The following is a 6,082-nucleotide window of genomic DNA, read 5'->3' as shown; positions in this document are numbered from 1 at the left end:
AAAATTTATTTTTCCGCCGGAGAGACAGATAGATGGCACTAGGGAAGAGTGTCGAACAATGTACTCTCTTTTCCGGGCTGCAGCTTTTCCATTGAGAAAAGGATGAGCGGAGGTCTCCATGGGAACGATTTTAGCCCTATAACAATTTCTCTTTCGATTGGTCTCGCGAAAGATATCGCCGCCAGCTTGCTCCGAAACCAAATATTCGTCGTTTTCCGCTCATACCCCGCAGCCCCTCGATTTCTTATCCCTTTTTCAGATGTTGGATATTCGAGAAAAACAAAGCTGCGTTCGTACTACTTATTATATTATTATTGAATGCGTGTTTTAATTTGAAAATTCTTCTGGGACAAAATTCTCTGAGATATGCCTTCATTTTTTATTTCAATAAACTAATGCTTAAAATTATCGCGAAATAAACTGTTTTTAGATAAACCAAAAGTATCTCTATGCTTTAATTTTTCAGTTAAAAACTAATGATGGTCTTATCTTACCATGAAATTATTGAAATCAGGAGTATATAATGCACCTCTTACGAGATAAGTACGCGCCTCTTACGAGATAAGTTTGAACTTCTTACGAGAGAAGTACGCGCCTCTTGCGAGAGAAGTACGCGCCTCTTACGAGAGAAGTACGCGCCTCTTGCGAGAGAAGTACGCGCCTCTTACGAGAGAAGTACGCGCCTCTTGCGAGAGAAGTACGCGCCTCTTACGAGAGAAGTATGAACTTCTTACGAGATAAGTATGAACCTCTTACGAGAGAAGTATGAACCTCTTACGAGATAAGTACGCGCCTCTTGCGAGATAAGTACGCACCTCTTACGAGAGAAGTATGAACCTCTTACGAGATAAGTACGCGCCTCTTGCGAGATAAGTACGCGCCTCTTACGAGAGAAGTATGAACTTCTTACGAGATAGGTACGCGCCTCTTGCGAGATAAGTACGCGCCTCTTACGAGATAAGTATGAACTTCTTACAAGAGAAGTACGTGCCTCTTGCGAGAGAAGTACGCGCCTCTTACGAGAGAAGTGTGAACTTCTTACTAGATAAGTATGAACCTCTTACGAGACAAGTACGCGCCTCTTGCAAGATAAGTACGCGCCTCTTACGAGAGAAGTATTTACCTCTTACGAGATAAGTACGCGCCTCTTACGAGAGAAGTATGCACCTCTTACAAGGGAAGTAAACTTCTAGTTCTGCTAATGCTGTTCATCTGAAACATGTACCTTCGCAGGCTCCCGCAGATTTTCCAAATTAAGTTTTGGAAGAAATAAAGTAGTTCGCGGCGAATCACATCATATTGTGACTGACTTTTTAAACTCTTCGAAAATATGGTTTATAAATAAATTGATATTATTCAATGCAATTTTAAAATTTTTCATCGTTAAACGTACTAATATAGACGGTACATTTTGAGCAGTGCTTCCATTGAAAACTAACAGGACCCTGCGAAGAAACACCTTTCATTATTGCGACGTAGGGTAATACTCCAGTTGCCGAAGGTTAGGAAAATCAGGGAAAAGTCTGAGAATTTGAAATTGGGGCTAATAAGTCAGGGAATTTATATTTAATATTACCTTGAAATGTTTTGGAAAGTAATTTTACTATAGTTCTGTGAAAAATTATGTAACTATTATTTAGTTCTTTGAAAGTTCTTGTAATTTTTTTAGCGTTGCAATAAATTTTTTGTTACAATATAACCTTCATACTAAAATATAATTTAAAGTAAATTTATTGACTTCTGATAAAAGTAAAATATATAAATAGTCTAATTGTAGATTTTTAGGCTTCATAAGGGCTGGGAAAATCTCCAGAAAGGGTCAGTGAGTTTGAATCTGAAATTATTATAGCAACCCAGTAAATTAGACGCTTCAATATATCATTCCCCCAGGAAATCGCCAAGAAGTAATATTTCCGAGACCTGCAAGTCAGTGTTGATATAGTGCTTGTTAAAATAATGCAAAATTTTCACCTTTACGGTAGCAACAAGCGTTCCCTTTTAACCAGGTAGCTTTTTTGACGTATTAAGGCTTGGCAAGAACACGATGTTCTGTTTACAGGTGAAAAGTTTCCATTATTTCAACAAGCACTATATAAACAATACCTTGCGGGTCCTGTCTCTCGGAAATTTTACTTCTTGGTGATTTCCTGGGAGGATGATTTATTTAATCGCCTATTTATCAGTTAAAATATTGGCTACACTCAAGAATGTATTTATTTATACTCAGGGAGAATGAATATGTCGAGACTATCGACGGACACGTTGAGGCCCTAACCCCGTCACGCTAAGGGGGAGGGGGGGGGGAGAAAAAAAGGAGGAAGTCTTATTTTTGGCGTCCTCGCTGCAGCGTTAATCGCGTCGAAAAACGTAATTTTTAAGAACCAATGAGATTGCAGTATTATTTGATTTCATTAAAGCGGAGGAGCATACCGGGGGCCCCAACGGGTGGAATTGGAGAATCGCTAAAAATAATCTCGACATATTCATTCTCCCTGAGTATAAATAAATACATTCTTGCTACACTAGTGCTTGTTAATTGAAAAGTGCAACACGAGTGCTCCACTAGACAATCTTCAATGAAGCGTTTCTGGAACGCCAAACTTTGGCCAAACGTCGGCTTATCAAAAAATAATTTGGAAAGTTTAAAAATGTCTGAACTATTTATGGATAAAAGAAGTTTAGTTGATAATTAAGCTTAATTGGCGTTACCCCATTCCTAAAAAAAACAAAGACTAAGCCTTGGTTATAATTACGACAAAATTACTTCAAAGGGATCAATTTGCGGAGTTCACCAAACTAAAAAGGTTTTCCACGTCGACTTTTCTAAAAACCCGTGAACTACCAAAAAAATCAATTTCTCTAAAGAGTAAAAATCCTCGGACGACGGAACGGGGAAAATACCCTTTTGCGAATAACTATTCAAATATAGTCCGAGTTTTGTCGTTGGCTTGACCTCGATGCGTTGCCGCGTCTCAAATTAATCGCTATTCGCTTTAAAGACCAACAGAGAGCCACAATTTTCTGGTTTTCTGCGCCTTTTTTCCGCCGCGAGCTTTCATGACCTATTTGCATATTAATTGAAAGCGGAAAAAACGTTTCTCGTAAGTCCGCCACTATTACCACGATATGAAGAGAAATAAAATAAAAAATCGGTGAATTATAGGCGACCATAAAACTTGGAGGAGGGTGTAAATTAAAATGTTATCTCTTTTTTATAGGGTTTCCTAGCCTAGCTTTATCCCTTGTTGAAATTGCGAAAATCGTCCGTATTTTAGTTTTTTCTTACCAGATGGCACTTTCCACGCTATCCGAAATACGTCCTATAAAATATTTTAAACGAATATCCGTAGACAATACGCTATATTTTCGAGATTATAAACACTTTCGTGAAACCGAACACGTGGCGAGAAAAGCACAATAATAATATTTTATTATTAGTTAATTTAATTTAATATTAATTTAATGCTAAATTTTATTATTACTTAAATGCTAAATTTTATTATTACTTAAATGCTAAATTTTATTATTACTTTAATGCTAAATTTTATTATTACTTTAATGCTAAATTTTATTATTACTTAAATGCTCAATTTTATTATTACTTTAATGCTAAATTTTATTATTACTTTAATGCTAAATTTTATTATTACTTAAATGCTAACTTTTATTATTACTTTAATGCAAAATTTTATTATTAATTTAATGCTTAATTTTATTATTAATTTAATGCTTAATTTTAATATTAATTTAATGCTAAATTTTATTATTACTTTAATGCTAAATGTTATTATTAATTTAATGCTTAATTTTATTATTAATTTAATGTTTAATTTTAATATTAATTTAATGCTTAATTTTATTATTAATTTAATGCTTAATTTTAATATTAATTTAATGCTTAATTTTATTATTAATATAATGCTTAATTTTAATATTAATTTAATGTTTAATTTAATACTAATTTAATGCTTAATATTAATACTAATTTAATGTTTAGTCTGATGATTAAAAACTTTAAACTCGTATACAATAAAAAGGTTGGGTATAATATTGGTTTAAATGCGCAGGTTTTTATAATCCTGTTTTGTAATCGGTTTAGCGGATTTAACACAGAGTTGGTAGCGTTTCCCCAGCCCAATATACCAAATGACAATAACGATTACACTAATAAACAATAGACTGTTTTTAACAAACACGCATTTAAAATATCGCGAAGGGTTAATAGTCTAAATAAACTAAATCTTAATATTTTTATAAGGTAATTGAAATGTGAATCCCATTTGAGCTCATAGTCAATGTGGATTCCAAGGTATTTCCATACTTCAACCTTTTCAATTTTTTTACATTTACAATTCCTGTTGGTATCAGTACTACTAAAAGTGACATAATTACCAAAAGTGTGTTAATCGTACCTATTTCTTAATGAATGTTACTAGCGAAATACAAGTTGGGAGGCGAGAAGGGAAAGTATGCCTTAGGGAGGGAAGGAAGTTAAAACCAACAAATAACGCCTAGTAGTGAGGAACGGAGGAACTAAGTAGCACTGGTCAAATTAGTGTATTTTTTGATATTTCGTCGTTCTGTGGAGATGTTATCGCCATCTACCTACGATAAAATACCACAGACTAAAAAAATATCCAGAAAGGCGACAATAAATAGTCTTTTATGTGGCCGATCTCGAGTCGAGAATTCATTAAACCTTTAGCATACGAAAGTACAGGGATTGTCCCACTTTTGGTAATTATGTCACTTTTGGTACTACATATTATATTATCATGTAAAAATATATCATAAAGTACAGAGTTCTCCTTTTCCGAAAATACAATATATTTTTTATCTACATAAAACTGAACAGATTTAAATGGAGCCATTGATTAACCCTATACACAACTATATTAGTTTTAGTTATAGTTTCATTCCAGTCATTTCCTACAAATACAAGCGCTATATCATCAGCAAATGCAAATAAAGCATATAATTTAGTGAATTTAAAAATATATAATATAGTGAATTTAAAAAATATATAATTTAGTGAATTTAAAAAATATATAATTTAGTGAATTTAAAATATATAATTTAGTGAATTTTATAATATATAATTTAGTGAATTTCTAAAATATATAATTTAGTTAATTTAAAAATAATATATTTGTGTGGTTTTTAAAAATACACAATTTAATTCATATAAAAATTAAAACTACATAATTTAATTCCCATAAAAATTAAAACTATATAATTTAATTCCTATAAAATTAAAACTATATATTTTAATTCCTATAAAAATTAAAACTACATAATTTAATTCCCATAAAAATTAAAACTATATAATTTAATTCCTATAAAATTAAAACTATATATTTTAATTCCTATAAAAAATTAAAACTATATAATATAATTCCTATAAAATTAAAACTATATAATTGAATTCCTATAAACAATTAAAACTATATAATTGAATTCCTATAAAAAATTAAAACTATATAATGTAATTCGTATAAAAAATTAAATCTTCGTAATTGAGTGTTTAGTCAATAATATTCTAATTCCATTTGGCTTTGAGAGTGTTGAATGATCATCTCCGTAGCTAAGTGTTGAGTCCACATTAATAAATTGCAGCGCACGCTTTTGGGTTCCCCCTGGGGCCCAGAAACGCAAATTTGGCATATATTTAGCTTGACACGTTGTCGCGGTAATCTCCGAACTGCGCCAAGAGTTATAAAAATATATACAGGCCGAAATAATTACAAGGGCGTGGTCCTCTTACTCTACTCGGCCAAAAACCTTTCGCTCGACGACTTTTACGAACCCTTTTACGAGTTCAGCTGTTAAAAGGCCCCGAGAACTCGCGTTTTACGCAGCTTCTTTTTCCTATTTTCATCCTCCTGACACCCCTGAAACTCGTTGCAAACCCGATTATAGGGGGCTTGCAACCCCTATAGTTGCCTATCGGAAAATGTGTGCTAGACATTCAAAATATTCAATTTAAATAGGTCACCAATAGTCGATAGCTATAGGCTTATTGGCTTTTTTTTATCCGAAACTCGTCGGCTTAACGCTAGATGGCCCTACTAGTCGTTAGATC

This window comes from Leiobunum rupestre, chromosome 9, assembly GCF_980474605.1.
Source record: "Leiobunum rupestre chromosome 9, qqLeiRupe1.1.hap1, whole genome shotgun sequence".
NCBI lineage: Eukaryota > Metazoa > Arthropoda > Arachnida > Opiliones > Sclerosomatidae > Leiobunum > Leiobunum rupestre.
Note: the sequence above shows the minus strand (reverse complement) of the source record.